General features: G+C 48.0%; 1 protein-coding gene and 1 long non-coding RNA gene across 4 annotated transcripts in view; one reads left to right on the top strand and one right to left on the bottom strand.

Moving 5' to 3' along the window:
* ZBTB44 (zinc finger and BTB domain containing 44) overlaps window positions 1–17687 on the top strand; it is a 154208-nt gene extending 136521 nt beyond the window's left edge. For all 3 annotated transcript variants that reach the window (XR_007353557.2, XR_007353553.2, XR_007353554.2), the window contains one exon: window positions 15657–17687. The gene's annotated coding sequence lies outside the window, so the exon portion shown is untranslated. The remainder of the gene's footprint in view (window positions 1–15656) is intronic.
* LOC142069814 (uncharacterized) lies at window positions 3795–23426 on the bottom strand. Its single transcript, XR_012665794.1, has 6 exons — window positions 23127–23426; window positions 21220–21419; window positions 18246–18347; window positions 14229–14334; window positions 12383–12479; window positions 3795–3992 (listed from the first exon to the last, which is right to left on the bottom strand). It is a non-coding gene; the product is annotated as an uncharacterized LOC142069814 (long non-coding RNA).
* Between the last annotated feature and the right edge of the window lie 965 nt (window positions 23427–24391).

The following is a 24391-nucleotide window of genomic DNA, read 5'->3' as shown; positions in this document are numbered from 1 at the left end:
TTGATGTGATTTCGCCCCCTGGGGCCTTACTAGGGTCTGGGCTAGGCCAGTGTCCTTCCACCCCTAAAATGTCTGCCCCTTAACTTGCATTGGGGATCGGGTTTTCCTGTTCCCGTGAGGAAGAGAACTTGTGTACAGATGGCGGAGTAAATTCAGCCATATGCCCGATGTACAGGATGTGGAACTCCCCTCCCTCTCAAGGCTGAATACCCTAGTTAACGCCAGATCTTTGCCACTCAGGCTGGCTCTCCAGCTGGACGGTCAGTATGTTAACCAGCCGTGCAGCACGGCCAGTCCCCTGGCACCTGAAACCTGGGCAGCTTGCTCACTTGTGGCCTGTTCCCAGAGACTGGAGGGCTTTTAACTCTTTGTGAGTCATCTTGGGGCTGCTCCCTTTGCCCTTTTTAGGATTATCCATTTCTCCTTGCTGAGCTGCACCTGCCTATTTCCCCCCTCCTAGGTCCCATGCTTGGGCCAGTCCCCCTTTGGTCTTCCGTTAAGAACCAGGCCTGGTATCCACATACTCGTCAGCCTGTGGCACAGAGGTCTTTTGGCTTCCTCGCCCTACCCACCTTGTAAGATTGTGGGGGGGACAGATCCTAAACCTGTTCCATCCTGACCATTTCGTGCTGCTCCCCTCAGGGAGAGCCTCCCCCTGCCTTTGGTAATGCTGCAGCTGAGTCGCTACGACCTTCTAGTCCACCCCCCAAGATCTTTTCTGATCAACCTGGGGAGTCAGTTCGAATTTAAGGATCAAGGCCACTTTAAATTGATCGTAATCCTCCGAGACTGGCCTGGCCATTTGGCTGGAGGCTGCTATGGCCTTTTACCTCCAATAAGGGAGTGACAAAGCTGATCCGCAGGGGGAAACCCGACAGCCTGGCGCTCAGCACAGTGCTCTGATACATCCCATGATGAGAAGACCTTTTCCTTTGTCTTTTACATGTAAATGGAATAATGTAGATCATTAACAATTTCCGAAGAAACCCCTTTGAATCCTGGAAGACGCTATCAGACCATATGAGCCGCTTTAGGATCCCACTTTAGTGTAGGAGAACATAGAGCATAGTCATGGGACTTCACTTTGTATCCCCTTTCCTCTGTGGTGTGGGTAGATGTGAACCTGTGATGCTTTTTGTTTTCTCTGTGTAGCCCTTTTAAACTCCTGTGTTCATTTTCTGCATGCAGAGAGCAGCAGCTATTCTGTGCTCAGGGCAGATTGTCCACAGAGGGAGCTGCCTTCGCGGCATCGAAGGGGGTGAGAGCCATTGGTATTCCCATTCTTAAACTGGGGCAACAAGTCAGCATCTGTTCTCCATGCGGAGTCAGCATGCTGTTTTCTATCTCCGCTTACCGGATCGCCAATTTTTAAAAAGGGCTCCAGAGGTGATCCTAGCAATTACAGGCTAGCAAGCCTAACATCAGTACCAGCAAACTGGTTGAAATTATAGTAAAGAATTGTCAGGTACATAGATGAACACAATGTGTTGGGGAAGAGTCAACGTGGTTTTTGTAAAGGGAAATCATGCCTTACCAATCTACTAGAATTCTTTGGGAGGGTCAACAAGCACGTAGACAAGGGTGATATAGTGTATTTAGATTTTTCAGAAAGCCTTTGACGAGGTCCCTCACCAAAGGCTCTTAAGCAAAGTAAGCTGTCGTGGGATAAAAGGGAAGGTCCTCTCATGGATCGGTAACTGGCTAAAAGATAGGAAACAAAGAGTAGGAATAAATAGTCAGTTTTTAGATTGCAGAGAGAGAAATAGTGGTGTCCCCCAGGGGTCTGTACTGGGTCCAGTCCTATTCAACTTAGTCATAAATGATTTGGGAAAAGGGGTAAACAGTGAGGTGGTAAAATTTGCAGATGATACAAAACTACTCAAGATAGTTAAGTAGTTAAGGATGCAAAGCAGACTGTGAAGAGTTACAAAGGGATCTCACAAAACTGGGTGACTGGGCAACAAAATGGCAGATGAAATTCAATGTTGATAAATGCGAAGTAATGCACATTGGAAAACATAATCCCAACTATACACAGAAAATGATGGGATCTAAATTAGCTGTTACCACTCAAGAAAGAGATCTTGGAGTCATTGTGGAGAGTTCTCTGAAAACATCCATTCAATGTGCAGTGCCAGACAAAAAAGCAAACAATGTTGGGAATCATTTAAGAAAGGGATAGATAAGATAGAAAATATCATGTTGCCTCTATATAAATCCATGGTACGCCCACATCTTGAATACTGCATGCTGATGGGGTCACCCCATCTCAAAAAAGATATGTGGGAAAAGGTACAGAAAAGGGCAACAAGAATGATTAGGGGTGTGGACAGCTTTCGTATGAGGAGAGATGAATAAGACTGGGACTTTTCAACTTGGAATAGAGATGACTGAGGAGGGGATACGATAGAGGTCTATAAAATCAAGATGGTGTGGAGAAAGTAAATGTGGTGTTTACTCCGTCTCATAACACAAGAACTAGGGGTCACCAAATGAAATGAATAGGCAGCAGGTTTAAAACAAACAAAAGGAAGTGTTTCTTCCACACAGTGCACAATTTGTGGAACTCCTTGCCAGAGGATGTTGTTATAGTTTTGGCCTTCACGGGGTTTAAAAAAGAACTAGATAAGTTCATGGAGGATACGTCCATCAATGGCTGTTAGCCAGGATGGGCAGGGATGGTGTCCCTAGTCTCTGTTTGCCAGAAGCTGGGAGTGGGCGACAGGGGATGGGTCACTGGATGATGACCTGGTCTGTTCATTCCCTCTGGGGCACCTGGCATTGGCCGCTGGGTTGGATGGACCTTTGGTCTGACCCAGTCCGGCCATTACGTTCACTAGGTCTCTGGCTCCTCTGTTGCAATAAGGTCCCATTCGCACTGGCGCTGTGCTTCCAAGGTGCGGGCCCCGATGCTCCCCGTTCATTGTGGTTTTTTCTCCCTATGCTGGTGCTGCACCTCCTGGTCAACAAGCCCTTTTGGGCTCCACTTCCACCCCCTGCAGGAGAAGTTCTCTCCTCCAGCTGCAGCTTCTGTCACTCCAGGACCTACTGAATCATGCAACCCGGATGGGCTCAGTCACTGTTCTAGCTTTTCTCTCTCAGAAAATCTGGCCAAAATTACCTGACATTAATAACACTGAAGAATCTGCACCATTGTTATTGACTCAGGGAACCCTAGTATAGAAGGGTTGCTGCTGTTTTAAGCACTGTGTCAACTGAGCTGGCTCGGGTCTAATTATTAATAATTGTTTGTATTAGGGTAGTGCCTAAGAGACCTAATCATGAACCAGGGCCCCATTGTGCTTGGCACTGGACAGACCCGGGGGGGGGGGGGGGAGTCCCTGGCCCCAAAAGCTTATAATTTAGGTCAGTGGCTTTCAACCTTTCCGGACTACTGTACCCCTTTCAGGAGTCGGAATTGTGTCTTGCTGTGACCGGGGTCCCACACTGAAGTTCCTTAACTAGGGTGAACTGCAAAGAATGGGGCAGACAATCCCCAAAGCTGGTGGTCATTCCAGTACTTAAATCCACTAAGCTAGCCTCAAAACAGCTTCTGGTTACCCAGAAGCCAAAACACAGTTCCCTTAAAGCAACCCAGCCTCAGGCCTCCACCCAGACACCCAAGTCAAATATGATGAAGATTACTGAAAATCTTATTCATCATATAAAAAAGTTCTACCAATCCCAAAGGATCGGACACATTACCTCCCAGGTTAATGAATATTCCAGATTTTACCCAAGTACACGCTTACCGCCAATTCTTAGTAATTAAACTAGAATTTTTTTTTTTTTTTTTAAAGTGAGTATTGGTTAAAAGATCAGTATATATACAGACATGAGCACCATTCTGAGATCAGTTTTATAGTAGAGATGGTGAGCTTTGTAGTTTCAAAAAGTCCTTTCAGAGTTGGTCCATAGGTTATAGTCCAATGTTCATATTTGCGGTGATCCAGGTGGGACCGGAGATCTCAGTCTTAGGACTCAAGCTTCCCCTGCATAAAGCATCAAGCAGATCTGAGATTAAAAGGATCAGGAACCAAGACACCTTAATACAGTTCCAGGCCTTCCCTTGACAGCACAGAGTTCTTAGGCAATAAGCAACAATAGGCAATCATCAAGACTTTGAAGTGGACCTATTTCCTAAGCATCACTGGTAGTTAACTAACAAGGCATTTGCCTGTTTTCCACCATTCACAGGTGATTGCTTTACATTTCAAAGAGAGATCAATACAGTGATATCACTATATTTACTGTTCATTTAAATGTTAAGATCTGTTAATCCAGAGATCAAAAGGAGAATTCAGCATAGACAGTACCCGTTTGGTTACACTGTCAACCTCAAAACAATATATATATATATAACCACACAAAAACACAAGCCTCTAATAACAGGTCCCTAGAGGTTGAATTTGGGTTATTTATCCTGCAGGGTTCTTAATGCATTCTGGCCATGTGTCACATTTGCATACCCCATGTTTCACCTCACTTAAACTACTTGCTTACAAAATCAGACCTGCAGAATACAAAATCATCCCAGCCCACTGTCACTGAACCGTTGACTTTCTCATTTTAACCATTTATCAGATAAATCAATTGGAATGTAAATATTGTACTCACGGGTCAGCACTCCATTCCTAGAGCAGTATAAACAAGTCGTTGTCTGTAGGAAATGTTAGTTTGTACTGACTTTGCTAGTGGTTTTTATGTAGCTTGTTGTAAAACAAGGCAGATCTCGAGCTGAGTTGATGTGCTCCCTGGAAGACCCCGGCATACCCCTGGTTGAGCACCACGGAGCTAGGTGAAGCAGTGTGTAAAATGGCAACCTGCCTACCTCGGTGGGCTGGCACCTGTGATAAGCTGAATGTGTGCTAGGAATGGGGGTGGGGGGCAAGACCTCTGCATGAACTTCCCACAGCAGTTTGGTTTTAAACTGAGCAAGTTTTGCCCAGGTGTTTATTTCCAGGCGCCGTAAACCGTTAAAGACGTGCCTTTGGCCCCAAAATCAGGACTCCTCTGCCAAATCAAACTCTCCCCAGTGTCACAATAGCAAATGCCAGCAGCAGCCAAGCACTCAGCCAGACCTCTTTTCTCACAACGTACAAACAAGCTAATGAAAGGCTCCAAGTCATGCAGGGAGACCTTGCCCACCCGTGCCGGTAATTCTGTGATTTCTACACAGGAAACAGGGCAGGGTAGCAGGAAGGAATCTGTATAACTCATTGCTGTGGTTGTATTTTCGGGGGTGGGGGGGAGAGGAGAAACTTCCATTTCCACACAGCTCATGGTCTTAAGTCAAGTCATAATGCTTATGCCAGAGAGGCCCTAGTTTTCAGAGCTAAGACTGGACTCCCTCCAGGATGATGTTCAGACAGTATAATCTTGCGCAAATTAGAGACCGCAGGTGACGTAATATCTTTTATTGGACCAACTTCTGTTGGTGGGAGAGGGAAGATTTCAGGCCAGTTATTTCACCACTCTGGGCTATAACTTGCCACTGTGTAAAGCATTGCTCCCTTCCTAACCTCGTGACATTCCTTAAAGTCACTGTTGAGGGTACAGCGCTCAGAGAAGCTTGGAAGGAAGGTGCTAGAGAATGGCAAAGATTGTTATCCGTGATGTTCTCAGAGGTGGAGGCTCTGTAATGACTTAGTGAGAGATTTGCCTAGACAATCAATCCCTTGAGCAACTGGCTGAATTGAGGATCTCATCTCGCCAAACACAGACCCAGCGCCCTCTCCTCCTCTTCTACCACATACCTGGTGGAATCTGCTGTTGGTCTCCTGTCTGACTCGTGATCTAGACTGTCTGGAAGTGGTCAGGGATGAAATGGGCAAATGTGGACTGATCCGAACTAAATATAAAACTGTTGCCAAGCAGCACAGTGATCAGTTTTACACAGCGTCTTACAAATGTAACCCCCAAGGGCTTCAGATGAGGAAGCATGGCTTTGTTAAGGCACTGGGCTGGGACTCAGGAGATCTGGGTTCAGTTCTGGTTCTGCCACAGACTCCCTGGGTCACCTCAGGCAAGTTGCTAAGGACTAGATTAAAAAAGGTGTCCTGCCACCCAGTGGAATTCAGAGCCCCCAATTAGGCGCCCAGGCTTCACATGCATTGTAGGGGAGAGTTAGGCCCCTAAGAGAGGGATTCTCAAAAGCCAGCACTCTGAACAGGGAGCTGCCTAAGCCAGCCAGGAGTGAGGCTTAGGGTCCAATCCACAGAGGGTCTTAGGTGCCTAACTCCCATGGATCTGGGCCTCTAGGTACCTGACAACAGGCTAGAGGGAGGTGTCTAACCTCCATGGGGATTCTCAGCCATGAACTCTCTCCTGGAATTAGCTTTCTCAACCAGGTCATCCATTTTTCCAGGGGATGGGGGGAGGACCCCAATACAGCCAATAGCCCAGGGGCAGAGCACTCCCCTGGGATGTGGGAGTCCTGTTTTCAAATCCCAGATCTACCTTATCTGGAGCAGAAACTTGAACCTAGGTCTCACACCTCCCAGGAAAATGCCCATCCCACCCAGCTGTTGGGTATTGTGGGGGTGGGTGTCTCAATCTTTGTGGTTGACACTGTTTCACTTAGTATTCAGTGAGCGAGACAGTAGCCTGGTGATTGGGGCACTTGGGTATTACAGGGATGCGCATCTGCCTCCAAAATTCCTACCCTGCTTGCCCCAGCTGTCTTTTTGTGTGGGTATGCTCAGCTCACCCACCCAAGTGAGATCGCTAGGGGAATGCTTTGCTTGAGAATCCCTTCAGGGCTTAGGCATGAGCAAGGGCTCGAAGCAGCTCCTGAGCGTCCTCATGCCTACCAGTGGAAACATAGGGGACGCTAGGCTCCTAGAGGAGTAAGCAGCAGCTGAGCAGAGATTTTGTGTATGTCAGAGGAGCCTAAATGTTGGGTTTTAAGTCCCTTTGTGAATCTAGCACTTAACAGATCTGTCCTTCACTTCCCTATCTGTAAACTGCAAATACTTCCCTACCTCCTGTCAGATACTGAGGTGCGCTACACAAGTCCTTAGATGAGCAAAGACAGTAGATTTGGGCTCAGAGGAAGGTAAGGGCTTGAATATCCCTTCATATGCCCCTGAATGGCTGGCCCGCACAGAGACCCCCTAATAGGACAGGAAACAATCAGTAAGCTCCTCACCCCAAAGAGCAAATCTGCACTGAGTAATGGTATCCATTTCAGCTGACTGCTGTGGGGTTTGGTGTTTGAGCAGTGCCCTAAGGCACTGGAAAATCTTCACCGTAATGCAGCTAGTTCAATGTCCTTGACCATAAGGTTAATGGGAGCTCTTTAAAGGACGTATAGTTGTATCCCTATTGCGTACACCAAACATGCAGCTGCAGGGCATCTTTTTACAACAGTGAAGAACCTCATGGGAGTGGTGCACAAAACAAAGATCAGTTTCAATTGAGGATGACCCCTTCATTACAGACCTCTGCTCTGTCCATCCTGGGTTTCATATCTAGGCTCTGATCCTGCTGAGCACCTCCAAGTCCCAGTGACTTTGACTTGAGCACTTTGAGACCCTGGCAAAGGGCAGCAATTTCATGTCTCAGCCCAGTTCATTACTGTGAAACTAATAATCTGTGACATTCACTGAGCTTGAGAACTTGCTAGCACTGTTGTACGGACACTTAATTATAGACTCCTTATTTACCTTAGTTTTCCCTTTTCATGCATCTTGCTCTGATTCTGTGCTTAAGGAAACCACACAGAGCTGCTGCTTATATCTTTCCCTATTCTGCTCTGTATTTAAGCCATCTGCTCAATTGCTTTTCCCCATATGTTTGATTATCTGTAACTTGGATTTATCTTAATGGCAATGAATTACTTCCCTGTGTTCATTCCATCTACTATTATCTTCTGCCGTGGTGTTTCTGGGGTTGATCTAGAGCAGTGCTGAATACCATCATCTCCCCCTGACTTCAGTAGGAGCTACAGGTGCTCAGCACTCTTGGGAACAAGCAGAGAGATTGGAAGCCTTGTGTGACTTGATTTTCATGGACATAAGTCAATGCTAGTTTAGTTTTCACTAACGATTGGACTGCAGCATTTCCTTGCGTGACTAGGCACATGGTGCACCAGAGAAGGCATTGGGCTGAGAATCAGGACACCTAGTGGCAGAAGCAGCACCTCAGTTTGTGTTTGGCCTTGGTTTTGTCATCTGTAAAGTGGGGACAACGCTGCTTTAGCTGCCAGAGTACCACACTTGGAGATGGAAGCATGAAAAGTGCAAAGCTTTAGAATAGGGGATGTTTTACTGGAAAAGCCTGTAATCCACTAGTTTTAAAGATCTGTCTCTGAATGATAGAACAACTCCACAACACAGCCAGAATGCATTTGTGCAATCAGTCAGATTTCTCACTTACTGGAACAAATGGGCCAAATTCACCCAGGCATAATTTGGCCCAGTGAGTTCAACTTCTGCTGCTGATTTTTGAATGCAACACATTTTAGTCTTGCTCTGGGTGTAGTGCTTGTTCTGTTAATCCACCACTTACCTCTCCATCAACACTTGCATTAGGTGGGTTTGAAAAATCAGAGGGCAAGGGCTATCAGTTTCTGCAGAATCTAAGCTTTAAAAAAACCCAGAAAATCTATCCCTTCTTGCTGTTCAGGAAGCTTTCTGATTGGTAATGGTATGTGTGAACCAATGCAGTATTGTCATCCTGAGTCTGCAGCTCAGAGTTCTCTCAAGCTGCCCATAGTGAAAACTAACCCACTTCTTGTCAGTTTTCACCTCTGCTGTTTAGAAGCCTGTGGTCAGGGTGAAAGTGACAAGCATCAGTTTAGGCAGGAGGGCCCAAAAGGGGAGACTGCAGGAGGGATAGAGTAGCAGACACACCCTGCTCAAGAGCTAGAAAGCTGAGGGAGGGGTGGAGCTATGTAAGCGCACCCAGAGCAGCAGCCAGGAGGCTGGAGAAAAGGTAGAATAGCACCCCTTCCTTCCTCAGCCACCCTTGTAGCCTCCCAAGACACCCTGCTGTGGGAGTGGAGGAGGAAGAGATTGCTCCCCTTCCCTTCTAGCTGCCAGAGCCGCTTAGGGGTTTGAAATCTGAAGCACCCTACTAGGTGGAGAATTATATGAAACAAGGGAACCCCCCAACAAAGGTCCTGGAAGAGCAGCCTTGGAGAAATCCCAGCTCCATCCCCTCTCCCAGCAGTGACTTGTCAGGGGCTTCTCACCTGAGAATTGACATGGACCACGCCTCTCCCCAAAACTGCTGAGATAACAGGCTTAGTTCCCCAACTACTAGGGTCTGGAAATTCCAGGCTGCTGAAATGAAATTCTCTCTGAAGGAAAAGGAGTGCTTGTGGCACATGCTAGAGCTGTTAGATGGAACACAGCAGCAATCATAATTAACCTGGTGCTCTACAATTTATGGGTGGTTTTCTTCTAATCTACTCAATCTGATGGCCCATTACATTTATGCAGCATATTGCACCAAGGTCTGCTTTAGCATACCAAGTAGTATATCTTAGCACTTGGTTTATCCTTGCTTCTCAGACCTCATCTAAACCTTTATCCTGAAGGGGAAACTGAATGGCTAAGTTCTCACAGCCCCAGGGAGTATAAAAGACAGACAGCCTTTAATGTCCTTAGAAAACCAGTTCGAGGGCATGGTGTGGTATCAACTTATGTTCTATCTACAGCAGGGGTGGGCAAACTTTTTGGCCCGAGGGCCACATCAGGGTTGCAAAACTTTATGGAGGGCCGGGTAGGGAAGGCTGTGCCTCCCCAAACAGCCTGGACCCTGACCCATCCAACCCCCCTGCTCCTTATCATGCTGCTCGGTGCAGCGCACTGAGGCTGCGGTGGAGGGGAGACAGCAGGGAAGGGGCTGGGGGGAAGCCTCCCTGGCCAGGAGCTCCTGAGCTGGGCAGGATGGTCTTACCGGCTGGAGGTGACCCACCTCTGATTTACAGACTTTGCTGAACTTGATACTACTTTAAAAAAATAATTTTGACATATACCAGTTTGTTTTTAAGCAGTTTCTGATTTGTCTATTTTAATGGTCGTTGTTGCCCAAAATTATGGATTAAGGATTTCCACCCCTCCCCAGATGTTTAAATTTTCACAGGTGCAGGCAGATGACAGTAGGTGTTGATTCAGAAAAACTGAAATCATATGTCTAAATATACAAAGTAAACATCCTTAAATCAAATGCAAGTTCTCAAGCAGCATTTCTCACTTAGACTAGCTGTAAATTCCAATTATCAATGGAAATTTTTTTCTCCCCCTGTGTTTGAACAGAGAAATCACCTTTTACTGGTTACAAATCTAATCCTCCTTCCAAGTTTAACTCATTGTAACACAAAAGTGGGCACACCATTTTCACTGATTCACCTTAGTTCTGTGGCTGGACATTTTTAAGGGCTGAGTGATGACTTTGACACGAATGCTTGTAACTATGCAAACTCTGACACAAACATTCAGATCTCATGCTTTGAGGTGGATCACCCAAGGGAGCGGGAGAGAAGTCTCCCCCCTACCCCTTTATCGGCTGGGATTTGAACATGTGAGGCTGTGCACAGTCTGTTGGGGAGCAAGGCAGGCAATTCTCCCACCTGTTTAATACTGCTGAGTTGGCTACTCTAGAGGTAGGGTTTCCTCAACTGGACCATTGCTCTATCTACTCTGAAAGATCTTTGGACAAAGTCTACCCCCTCTACATTTTTAACCATTGCACAAGCAACAGGTGAGTCAGTCATCTTAGGGGGTTTCTAGAGAGGCAGAAGCTGGAAAGTTCAGATCTAACCTATCCCAGGATTTGGGGAAGTTTTAGTTCTGGGTTTAGCACATCAATCCCTTTGCAGAAGCGTAACACAACCATGACTGGATAGTGAAAGGGCGTTTATTCTAGGTTTAACAACAAAGCAGTTGTGCCAGCTTAATTCATTCAAGTAACTAGCTACACATTAACAAAAGAAGGAAGGTAGGTTTCAAGTAATAATGAAGGTACAGTTCCTCCTAACAGAGCCTAGCTGGGCCTAGTAAAATTTTAAGTGGCCTGTCTTTTCTCCCTCTCATATTGGAGTAGCTACATAGATGACTGACTGTTCACACCACTTTACCAGGACAACATAAAGGCTAAATGACAGGTTTCAGAGTAACAGCCGCGTTAGTCTGTATTTGCAAAAAGAAAAGGCAGACTTGTGGCACCTTAGAGACTAACCAATTTATTTGAGCATGAGCTTTCGTGAGCTACAGCTCACTTCATCGGATGAAGTGATCCGATGAAGTGAGCTGTAGCTCACGAAAGCTTATGCTCAAATAAATTGGTTAGTCTCTAAGGTGCCACAAATACGCCTTTTCTTTTTATAAAGGCTAAAGTCTCTCCTGGGCACACTGATCTTTAACAGTGCCCTTTTTAAAAAGCAGATGGATACATTTTTTGTATTTCATCTGACTGACACAATGGTGCCTCTAGACAAAGCTTTATTAGGCTTTCAGCTCCCATAGCAACAAAAAAAATTTTTTTTCCCCAAATTTAACGTGTACTTGTGTGAATTTTCCAATCTGCCTGATCTGAAACCTCCCCCCTCCATTAACTAGTCTTGTGGTAGAGGTGGCTAATTTGGGGAGTGAGACTCAGAACTTAGCCCCTCTGGTTTCTTGTCCCACTGACGGGCTGTGCAGCCCTGTCTACACGTGAAACCCTGAGGCACCTACGCTGACATGAGCAGAACAGCAAGGAATGCAGCACACTGACAGTTAGTCGCAGCTGGTTAAGTGAGTTGCTCAGCTCATGACCTATGTACTTCATTTGCTTAGGGATTATGTGAAGACAGTAAGTCTCCCATAAACACCACACACAGATTACTAAGAGTGAAGACTTCCTACAGCAGGGCTGCAAAGTAAATGGACTTTAAAACCTTGTTTTACAGGTATAGTCATCTTGCCCTGAACTAAGCAATATGAAACCCTTTAGAGCCATACTTTCACACAGCCCCTGGTTTTCAACTCTGATTTAACTGAACAGTGAGAGGGTAACATTAAGAATCAAGACAATGGCAGCAGCGACTAATAGGATTCTTAAATCAGAACTATCACCTCAGTGCAAGTAATACCCCCCCCCCCCCCCCCCCCCGTCTTGAACTCATGTTCAACTCCTCACTTAGCTCAAGATGGTCATGTTCATGTGGAAGTGGGTTGGGTGGCTGTCAGGAACTTGCTCAGCCCCAATGAGGGAGTCAAGGTGTTAGATGCTCCTATTCCACCCTGTAGTTAGTATAGGGGCACCAAAGATGATGATGATTCAATCTGTTCCTCTTCGTAAGGGATGTAGCTGTGAGAAATCTCTTAAGCTTCTCCTTGGGCATGAGCAGGTTGCTGTGCAGCCTTGAATATTGTGCCCTGTATTTCCTTACCCACAGTAGTGGCGAAGTCTAGGTGTAGACTTGTTTCAGACAGGCTCCAAGTACACCCACTGATGCATGTGACTTTTCTTGGTGCATTCCTGGAGCCCTAGTGTCCAGAATAAGAAACATTTACAAGTCTAATTTAGACAAGAGACAACTCAACACTCCTCCTCCCCTCCCGCCCCCCCCCCCCCCATTGCCATGTGTGACCCACAATCAGGGGAGAAAGTTGTAAAAACAAAGCAATGTCAAAATAACCCTTCTCACACACAGCAGTTGAATTCAACTCTTGTATCTTCCTATCATTTTAGAAGGATGCTGGACCCAATGCGTCCCCTCCAAAATAAAGATGATCCACCCTAATTTACTATTTTACATTTGATATGCCAGCATGAACAGCACTCCCATGCACGGCAGGAGAGCCCCTTGCCCTCTGCTGACCCCTTAAATAAAGAGGTGCCCATCAGAGGGCTACATGGTGATGAGGCTGGGGAAAGCCTGCTCATGCTGTTGGGGACGTTCCCTAGTGCCTATGGGGAGGTGTCGTTTCCATGGTCTGCACCTCCTTGGAGTAGCGCCACTCATGTAAGGCAAAGTCAACCTGGCAGCTGCCAGGTTATTACCCAAGGCTTCATGGTGGGAATCCTGTTGCAGTAATATTGTGATACTCAGATAGCTGCTGATGGGATGCATTAGTAGTTACACTCTGCTCTGGCTCCCACCCAGGAGTCTCTGATGTTAGATTTTAAGGCAGTGGCCATTTAAAAGGGGCAGCTGGATGACAAAAGGAAAGCTAGATCAATCCAAACCCTGGGGATGTTCAGCTCCAGAGCTGAACTTCATAGTCAAACCTTCCTGGTTTCAAGCGCAGACTGTTCACAGCCAAAGTAACCATACGTAGTTGATCCTAACCTAGACTAGATTTGAAGCAAGGGCCTAGAGGGGAAGGTCAGGCCTTTATCCCCTTTTGATGCCTTGTACAGTCCAGTCACTCCACATGCTTGAGTCCGAAAAAAATCTGATTTGATGTTGCTGTTTCTGACCCCATGCGCTTATGGGCAGGCAGCTTGTGTGGCCAGGGGTGGGGGGTCTGGCAGGAGCTGGCTAACTGGGACCTGTGAATGGAGGAATGGGGAATAGGAAGGAAAACCGATTTTAAAATCAGATTAAAAGCATCATCTCAGCCAGCCCCTTCCTTGGGATTCACTGCTTTGGGCAGTTTTTCCCAACAGCTTTTCCTGTTCTCCTCCCAGCTCAGAGTGGATGTCAGCTCTGCTGTAAGCAGCAAAAACTTTCTAAACCCACGCTGAGTTCAGTGGCTTCTGCCTAACCTATAAAGCTTTCAAAACCAGGAAGCAACAGGGCTTAAAATACAGAATCGCTAAATAGACACTGGGGCATTTTAGTTTGTGTATTAAATGCAAGGAGACCCTTTAAAAAAAGATAATTTTTAGAAAAATTCTCATTTGTTGGCCGCTATAGCTCACTACCCTGCTTGTGATGTTCCGGACCTTGGCCAGGTCTATGACGGTCTCAGCTGCACAAATGTAAACTAGTGTCAATGAAACAAGAGTGAACTGCACTGGTGCAGCACGTGTATGCTAGGGGTTTGCATTAGTTGCCCTGGTGGCTTCAACACGAATGTAGACAAGTTCTAAGACCCTAATCCAGAAGAGCACTTAAACACTAGTATATACTCCTTGTGGAAGCCCATGGGACTTCAGAGACGCTCTTGTGCTTTGCTGGATTGGGGTGTGACTGGCTGAAGGAGAGTTTCATGGAAACTTCAGCAGGTCTGAACAAGTTTCATTCGTTCCACTGTGTGTTAGAATGCTTTGAAGGGAAAACAACTCACCTCCTGGAGGGGGCGGGTCACTCCAAAGGTGAAACATGTTGACTGACTAGAGTTGGGGGAGTCTTGCACAGCTGCCTCCTGGGCCGGCAAACCCTTCTCACCAGCACTAAAAATCTTAAAATGTATGCAGGGAAACACAGTCAGGTAACCAATGTACAGGAGGATGACGTAGACCAGATAAGAGACTTCTTTCAGTTAGATGGTTCATGCATCAAGGTTGTTGCTCAACCTGGCTGTACTGGTGACTCTGGTCACTGCTGGCTTATTTCAGCAGAACTCTGTTGCAAATAGCTTTCTAGACAGAGAGGGGGGGTGTTATTCCTCTGTTAGAGGTAAGGAACAGTACCAAGTTTCCCTTCCCCACACCATTGTGGGAGTGGGTCATACCACCAAGAGCTAGAGCAGTGGCTCTCAACCTTTCCAGATTACTGTACCCCTTTCAGGAGTCTGATTTATCTTGCATACCCCCAAGTTTCACCTCCCTTAAACTACTTGCTTACAAAATCAGACATCAGAATACAAAAGTGTCCTCGCACACTGATACTGACAGATTGCTTCCTCTCATTTTTACCACATAATTATAAAATAAATCAGTGTATATAAATATTGTACTTACATTTGTGTGCAGTATAAACAAGTCATTGTCTGTATGAAATTTTAGTTTGCACTGACTTCAATTGTCAGTGTAAAACTAGGCAAATATCTAGATGGGTTGCTGTACCCCTGGAAGACCTCAGCGTACCCCCCACAGGGTTACACGTACCCTGGTTGAGAACCACTAAGCTAGATGATCTCAGTATCTTAGAGAAGCTGAGACTTTTGAATCTAGTTGCAACACAAATGAGTTAAAGGGAAGAGATTTAATCTAAATTCCTCCCCCCACCGCCCCCACACACACTCTGATACTTGGATCATCTTGCCCTAGGAGGGAAAGCTGACCTACCCAACCATGAAGTACCCCTGTCTCCAGGCATGAGAGCAGCAGACTGCTGCATGGCCTTGGACAAGTCAGTCAAGCCTAAATGTTCAGGAACAGCCAAGGATTGTCTGCCCAGCGCGATACCTACGGACTCGTTTTAGGAGTGCAGAGAACACCTAACAGCTCTCCTAGGAACTCAGCACCTCTGAAGCCAAAGGGGGTTACAAGTTGAGTGCCTAAAAACTGACCTTAGCTTTGATGGTCCAGATTCTGCTCTCATTTTTGTTGGTGTAAAGCCAGAGTAACTCCAGTGAAATCAGTGGAGCGACTTTAGATTTATAACCGAGCAGAATCTGGTCTGGTTTCTCTTTTACCTGCCTGTCAAACAGATCTCGTATTTTACCTGTTGTAGGGGAAGCCAGTTCATTAGGTACAAGACCTGTAAACACTGGGGATTGAAAGCAGTTTACAAAATGTCATCACTAATTAGCCCATGCCTCTGTCCCCAGGTGGAGGAGTGCCTAGCACGCAGAGATACCGCAGGAGCAAAGGCCGCCTCGGACACCGCAAGAACCATCAACATCCTCGCTGTGGTGGTCGGGTTGGCATGCATTGGTGCGACCATATTCTTTATGATCCAGAGAGCTGAGCTGATCAAAGCAGCACAACCAACCCAGTTTCCCTTCTACAATTTAGGCTGAGGCCATGGTGCTGCCCTCCCACAGGCTTGGGGAAATGAAACCACAATTGCAAAAATTTGTGTTTGAGTTCTGCTCTGTCTGGGTTCTCGCTCTTCCTTACTCTGCTGGTAGCCAGTAAGTTTCCTCTGCAGCTGGTGCTACCGTAAGTGTGTTTGCAGATTTTATGCCCCCAAGATCATAGTCAAGCTGACAGCTGCAGATATTGAATTGGGAATCCTTGTCTCAGCCTTCACCGCAACCCATGGGTATAATTCTCATGGCATTAACTCCTTTCTCACTAGGCTGGGAAGAAATAAAAAAAAGGCACTGAAATCTTTCCAGGCCCCACAGATAGACTTGCTGCTGATGCCAAGGTTCTTTAATAAAGCACCACCTGGGAGCAGGGGCTGCACTGGGCGTGGGTGGAGCTTGCAGGGGTGATCAGCTCCCCCACAGCAGCTGCTGCTAGTCAGCCACCCAGGGCTGAAGACAGAGCGGAAAGAGCAGTGGCTGGGCGCCCAGCTCTGAAGGCAGTGCTGCCACCCGCAGTGGCGGGGGGGCCAGAGAGCAGCTCCTGACCCTGTGTCCTCGCCCATCAGGGCACACTGTCCAGGGCCTGGGGCTGCCCGTTCTGGCCCATGTTCCTGGGCCCTGCCCCCCATGGCTGCTGCTCCAGGCTCTTGGCCCCAGAGCCAGGTCCCCCTGCCTGGTGGCTGTTACTGGCTACAAGCAGTTGAAGGGCAGCAGGGAGCTGAGGAGCAGTTACAGCCTGGGCAGGGCCTGGGAGGAGGTGGGGCCAGAATTTAGGAGGACCGGGGGCAGGGCCACGGAGAGCTGGGGCACAGCCCAATTTTCTGTCTAGCCCACCTCCATACCCCCACCCCTTTCCTGGCTCAGGCCAGCACCACCCTGCCCAAGAGCGAGGAAGGGACCTCATTCTGCTCCCACACAGGAGCTAGAGTAAGGCTCTTCCATTCTCCTCCCCTCAAATTCTTCCAGGCTTATACAGAAAGATAAGTCTTGGCTCCAGCAATGATCCCTGGTGGCCACATTCATCCCCAGTCTCCCCACAACACAGCCTTCACAGGCCCTAGCTAGCACCTGTCCTGGCAAGCTGTGTGCTTCTTATTTTAAAGGAGGTTACTAAGTGCCTGGTCCTGAGACCACTGCCATTTCCCCACTAGCTCCGGGAGAGGACTGTAGACGATTACTGGTTTCAGAGTAGCAGCCGATGCATCCGATGAAGTGAGCTGTAGCTCATGAATGCTTATGCTCAAATAAATGGGTTAGCCTCCAAGGTGCCACACATCCTTTTTTTTTTTTTTTTAAGATGATTACTGTGAGGTGTTCAGGGCTAATCAATATAATCACTTAAAGTTTTGTATCCACTCTCGTTATAACTGTAACCACTCAGGCTAAAACCATGTCTGCTTTACTTTGGCTGGGACACCGCCACTATGTATGATCAGTTTCATAGTTGCTGCTCCTTGTGGCCTTTTGCCCACCCCCCCAAAGCAAAAGATCAGGAAGGGATCTTTTATGAAAGCCCAGAAATTGATAGGGGAGCTCAAAGGCAGAGAGGGAGGGAACCTTGAACTACTTCAGATTCTTTGGAGTAGATTTCACTTTGTCTGTTCACCACCACACCTTGCCCTTCACAAGAGCGGAGGGAGTGTTCAGAAGCACAGGGAGCAGAGACTAAGAATAGGAGAATGGATTTTACACTGTGCCTGTATACCTGGGCTTTTAATGTGCTTGCCATTTAATGTGTACTGTTTAAAGGAGGGGGCTCACCTGTAAACAGCTTATTCCACTGTTTAAGAGTTTACAAAAATGTAAATAAATGCTTCTGATACCAAAGGGCAGTGGCTCTAGTTTTTAGTATGTGATATCTCTCCTGTGTGTTTAAAACTATTCAAAATAGGTTAATGCTGGTGAAAGGTACCAGACAGACAGCCCTAAAAAGAAACAGACAGATAGATACTGCAGGGCTGTGCAGCATTAGAAGCTCTAGGCCACCAGCATGACCTGGCTTGAGCTCCCTTTTCTGCTGGGAGTGAAAAAGTTCATTCCCCATGGTCATGGAGTTGATTAGAGCAGGGTACGACATGCTTTTTAAATGTCAAGTTATCAAAAAATAAACTCAAACTGATTCCCTCCCTTTCCCCTCCCCCCCCCCGGTTTTGACACAGGGAATTTCTCTCACGAACACTTGTTTAGTCAAGCCATTTCCCAGTGGAATCTGTAATTGTAAACCCTCCAACTCACTTTTTGTAGGCTAGCCAACAACCATCAGCTGGTAGCCACTTTGCATCCCTTCCAACATGGGCTGGACTTGAACCAGTCAGAGGCAAAAGACGTGGTCACCGGTTTTATTGCTGCCTATACCCAGAGGTGATTGAATGCTGGTTAACTTACTCAGCAAGGAGACTTCGTGCATATCTTCCTCAATGGTGCTGAGTCCAGGTCCAGGTGACAGAGCCACGCAGATGTTGATGACGATGGCTGGAATCGATGTCACTGTGAAGATAAGAGGGGAAAGGCTCAGGTATCTCTTTCTAGAGTTCTTCTCTCCTCAGAAAAAGATAATACAATTCCTCCTGGCCCAAACCTCCTCTACCCACTCAGTAGATTTCAGCTAAGTCTGGGTCAGAGAGAGACAAGGCAGGTGGGGTAATAGCTTGTATTAGACCAACTTCTGTTGGTGAAAGAGACGAGCTTTCCAGCACCACAGAGCTCTTATCCAGGCAGCTCAAAAACTTGTCTCTTTCCCCACAGAAGCTGGTCCAGTAAAAGCTATTACTTCCCCTACCTTGTCTCTGTGATATCCTGGGATCAACACTGCAGACAAGTTTAGATCTAAAATTCTTCAGAGTCCAGGGTGCTGGTAGCAGAGTTCAGCACCTCGCTGCAGGAAAAAAAGGCCCACCACACACTGTCTTCTCCAAGACCTGGCAAACTTGTACCAGCGTTGGGCTGTTTAGGGCACTGCATTCAGCTGCCTTTCTGGTCACAGGCTTACAGCTGTGTTGCAAAATATATACAGGTCTTGGCTGACTAAGTGATGGGTGGAATAGCCCATCCCCTCATTCTTTTGTCCGCTAATTAGGCCTAATTCCCATCACACCACTTTTGGGTCAGTGAGTTCCTGTCCTGCACTTCCCTTGTTTACCAGGCATAATGTAACCTATAACAGAACTATAGCAGCAGGCCTGTTTTAGTCGACCTTCCCTTTTACACCTTTTCCCATCCCATTGATTGATTTAGGCTATTGTGACACTCTACCCAGCTCTTTACAGTTGGGCTCACAAGGCAAAGACCTCATTATTACAGCACTCCTGCTGCCACCAGCAGTTAAGGGATAAACGGCTGCTGTACATCAGCCTGTCTGCCCTGTGCCCAGAGCAGAGAATTGTACCAGAAGCCTGAACAAATACACACAAGGGGCATCTCCACCTACACACCAGATTCTATCGAACGTTTATCCTTCAGGGGTTTGTCTACATGGGGAAACAGAATGGAATCCACTGTTCTGCAGTAGCTGCCTGTGTAGATGCTCTTATTCTGGAACAAGTGTGCACGGGAGGAGCTATTCAGAGTTGCTTTTGCGTAACAGCTTATTCCACAGGAGCTACACGGGCAATTTCTCTGTGGGAACAACAGCTGAATATTCCATGGGTTCTGACCACCTCTTCATTCATTGCAGAGCAAAAATTAAACTCTTCAGCGTCCTGGTCCCTTCCAAAGTATAAGCTAAATGAATACTTGGCTACTGGACCTCCATAGCAAGCCATGGGTGGCAGGTGTATTACACACCTATGTCTCATGCACAGGATACACTTACTAATGTCTGCAGATGCTTAAAGAATTCCCCTTGCCCACAGTGCCAACATGCTAGGCAGTGGCTATGCCACTCAAGCCCTAATAGTTTAGGGAACGATTTACCACTGCAGAATGTCCAGCAGAGGGTGGCATGAGCCCTGTTGACTCCTCATGGGATGGTGACTAGATGCACCAAACTCTAAAACCAGAGCTAGTTCTTTTTTCATGCTTGAGAGATGGAGGGAGGGGAAAAAGCAAGAGGATCTCCCAGGGGCTGCAGGAGTGACGCTGTACAGCTGCAGGCTCCAGGACTCACCTCAAGCAGCAAGATCCTACCCCAGTCTGATCCAGGGATTAGCCCATGGGGGAGGGGATCAGTTTGGCTTGCTGAGCCCTGTTCTCCTCTGCGGCTTCTGTTTGTTGCCAGAGCTAGTGAAATGATCATAGAGCTCTGGGTTTTTCCAGAGCAGGATGGTGCAGCTAGCGGGTGGTTAGGTAAATAGTGAACGTGGTGGGGGTGGGAAGCTGGCACTTGAGTTATTGCAGCTAGCCTGCTCCACTGACCTTGGCAATATCCGGCAAGCCACACGCAACCATCACCCTGGGGCCATTACACCAGAGGCAAGTCACTATTCTCTGAGCTGAGAGGGGACAGCAGCATCACAAGAGAAAATCTCACCAACCGAGGGGCAGTGGGTACAACCATGTTAACTCAGCAGGCGAGGGAAAGGACGACAGACTGGAAGGGACTGAAAACCACAAAGACAGCCCGTGCCATGGCCTGTGAAAAGCATGCTGAGATGCATCTGCAATGACTATGTATTGGCAACTACACACTGCAAAGCCAATCCCTCCTCCCTCTCCCCCACCCCATGCTTTGGAGACTAGCTCTAGAGCTGCACTGCTCAGCTGTGCCCCCTCTCTGAGCTGGGCCAACCCCAATTCAGATCTGAATTGTGCAGAGGACACCTCTCATCGGGTGACCCACATCTCTTGAACCAAACGGCCCTGCACATCAAAGAGGTTCGGACCTGGATCTGAACGCTGCAGCTTGTGCCCATTTAAATGTACGGCAGCCTCAGAGCAGCGTTTCTACCAACCAATCCACCTGGGCACATGCTCCGGCCAACACTACAGCCAATCTTAGGAGAACGTGGGTCATACAGCGAGCCCAGCCTTGTGCAGACATTAACCCTACATTTGAAACAAGACTGAATTACACTAGGGTGGCCAGATGTCCTGATTTTATAGGGACAGTCCCGACATTTAGGGCTTTTTCTTATATAGGCGCCTATTACCCCCCTACCCCGATTTTTCACTTTCTATGCCGTCACCCTAGTCCCAACCCATTATAACTTCAACACCCTCCCCCAACACACACACACTTCCATCCACCCCTCTCTTTCCTTCTGCCTGAGGGCAGAAAAAAATATTCCCCTCCTGCTGCTCCCCACTGAGTCACGGCCGTGTTAGGGCCCCTCTGTCCACTCAGCCTAGATGCCAAAGATCCTGCTTTAATATATCCATGACAAGTTAGTGGTACCGCCTCACCCAGACAGACACTGCTTACCACTTCATAGATCATGTCGACAAGGTATAAAGATGAAATGCTGGCCAGCTCGCAGGGGATTGCAGGACATTCACTTCCAGTAATTCTACGGTGTGCCCGCTACCACTGGACAGGAGTCTGCAGGCACCTCTGCCCTGCACTGGAGAAGGCTGCTACCAGGAACTAACGTCAATTTCCACCGCCTTGGCCAAGAAAGGAAGCTACAAGGGGAGTGAGGTCCAGGGATTTCTTTAACAGCTGATTCCCACTCCCACACTCCTAAACACCACCCCACCCCCATTTTACAGATAGGAGATTTGGGGTAGAACAGATGGAAAATTTGACTTTTGACCGTCCTCTCTAGGCTGGCTGAGAACATAGCAAGCATTTTTTGCAAAACTGATTGGTCAAAAGCTCCAGTTTTGGAAGAGATGGGGAGAGAGAAATGGGTCCCCGGGCCCTCATCACCGTAAGATCAGAGCACAAGGTAATCAGAACAGGTTTTATCCTCACTACACCCAGGAAGGCAAGGAAGTTTAATCCCCGTTTCACTGCTGGAGGACGGAGGGCCAGGGGAGGTTAAATGACTCACCCATGATCAAACAGAGAGGCTGAGGCCGAATCTAGGTCTCCAGTCCTGTTCAGTGCCCTACCCACTAGACCAACCAATGTACTCACTAACTAAAGGCTTTGTGTGGCTACAGAGCCTTCCATCCTCAGACCTCAAAGCCCTTCATGCCTGAAGCATTCGCACTTGCCTCATTTCACAGAGAGGGGAAGTAGCTTGCTCAAGGTCACCCAGTGAGTCAGAAGTAGAGGGGAGAAACAGGACCGGGTCTCTGGATTGCAGCCTCCTGCTCCACCTACCAGACCATGGATGAGGTCAGTTACCATTGTTCATTCAAGTGCCTTGATGGGACAGTAAACAAGTGAAATAAACTGAGGAATGAAATATCCATGGGGAGACAAAGTTCAGAAAGAGGAAGCAGAGCAGGAAGCTGCCAGAGATACAGACTCTCCACCCTGCAAGGTATCAATTGCATCTCCCAAACATGGTGGACTTTGGCAGGCTGCTGATAGGAGCAGTTTTTTATACGGGATGTTTTATTACCGGGTTAGGGTGTATTTCTGGGCAGAGAGTCAAATGGGAATAGTTAATTTCATAGAAGGGCAACTGCCAGACCCTAGGGAAATTCAGGACACCAGCTTCCTTTTAGCCCAGAACTGCCCTGCAAGCCTGTCCTGAGAATTTCAGGGTGGGTGGGGACAACACTGAGACATAGATCCTCAAAAGGTATTTAGGCTCCTAACTTAGTCCCTGCACCCGGATGTGCCCCAACATTGCAGCCACCCCTGAATGAGGCTTCTCTACATGCCTCTGCAATACTAGTACAGCAGATGCCCCAGAGGGGGCTCGGTCCCCCCCCACACTTAAGGACTATTGCACAATATACTGGGCCGTTAACATCCCATTCTCTTGCACCCTATATCCGCTACTCTTCAGTAGCCAGACCCTGACCTTCCCAAGGGCTTTAGAAGGTGCTTCCCCTGCCTCGTGGGGGGAAGGAAAGCAATCTCACCCAGCTCTCCAGGTGGTTTCTGGGTCTCTTCCTTGGGTCATTCCTTGCCAGGCTGCCAATGAGCTTCCTTGTAGTAGTCCCCAGCCTCTCTGGCACCCACCCTTGTCTGCCTGAGCTGCAGCCGTTGATGCCAGCTGTTGCTAGTCCATTAATTAGCCGCAGACAGGAAAGTAGCTGCTCTGTCCATTAACCTCTGTTGCAGCATAGGGTTCATACACCCCATCGTAAGGGCCTCCTGGATCCATCCCATAATGCTGTTGCCCACTCTTCTGTGATTACCCTAGCCAGGTCCCCTGGCACGATAATCCTCCCCCATCCCCTGGGGCCATTGCACTGCATGTTGCTTACCTGTATATAGCACACGCCTGCCTCTCCCTATCCCCATCTCAGAGGCTACGTCAGCTCTCCTGCCGCTCAGGGAGTTTTACTCGTTCCAGCTGGGAAGTCTCCTCCCTGCAGGGCACACCCCAGAGCCTCCTCTGCAGATTCCTAGCTGGAGTTCCAGGCTGCGCAGCAACTGCCAGCCAGCAATTCCAGGGCTCCGGGGACGTGGCTTCTTCCTAAGGCCGGAGATGCATGCAAATGAACTTGGGGAACAGCAAGCAAAGCCTCCAAAACGAGGCACTGGAGGGATTTGTGGGAAAGCCAGGGTGGCGATTTTGAGAGCATGAAGGCTTCCAAAGCCAGTGAAAGCTCTATGCCCTTCAATCCTGATCCCCTCTTCCAGTCTGCAGCCTCCCCTCATACCCACAGCTCTGCCCAGACCCCAGTCCTGAGCTGCTGCCCCCCCCCCCGTTATTCCACCCTTGCCCCCGCCAGTTCTGCCACTGCCCCCCTGCTTCCTGTTCCAGCACCCCTCCACATCTTGGGCAATGCCCCTCAGTCTTCTGCCCCAGGCCTGCTCTTCCCAAATAGAACAATGAGTCTTCTGTTTGTGGACCACGTTCTGCCCTTGCAGAGGGGACAGACCGGGTCTAGTCAGCCTTTCCCATCCCAAGTACCAGCTACAGTATAATCCATCCTGAATGGGCTGCGGGTCGCACTGCCACCTAATGGTCACAGTGCTTCATTACAGCAAAGCTTATGGATTGGGGAAAGTATTACAAGTGTGATTGCAACCCTGAACCAGAATAGCCAGACGGCTGGAAAACCGTAAGGGCTTGTCTCTAAGGGGAAATTGGCCAGCATAGTTATTCCAGAATAAGGATTCTACTATTGCTATTCTGGAATAGCTCTCCATGTGGAACATCTTACTCCAGAATAGCTACAGCACTTTAAATTCCCACCCTACCTCATTCTGGAGTAACTTCTGATCACAGACAAGCCCCGAGACACTCCATCCTCCCTTCTTCACATGTGCATCACCTCCACAGAGAACGCTGCTGACAAAGGAGGCATTCCTTTCCCCCCACGCTCCGTCCTGGCTGGCGAGCAATGAAGGCCCCACAACTGGATAATTGGGAGGGCCCACCAAGGAAACCCACAGGAAGCACTAGCTAGGAGGGGGAGCAACATAAAACCACATGCCTCCCCACCCCACCCCGGGCCCAAAGAGCCCCAGAAACTGAACTGCAGGGCGAGTACAGCTGAGGAAGATCCATTCAGACTGAGGA

Source organism: Caretta caretta, chromosome 22, assembly GCF_965140235.1.
Source record: "Caretta caretta isolate rCarCar2 chromosome 22, rCarCar1.hap1, whole genome shotgun sequence".
Classification (NCBI taxonomy): domain Eukaryota; kingdom Metazoa; phylum Chordata; order Testudines; family Cheloniidae; genus Caretta; species Caretta caretta.
The sequence above is the reverse complement of the archived record's forward strand: the minus strand, read 5'-3'. Positions and strand labels throughout refer to the sequence as shown.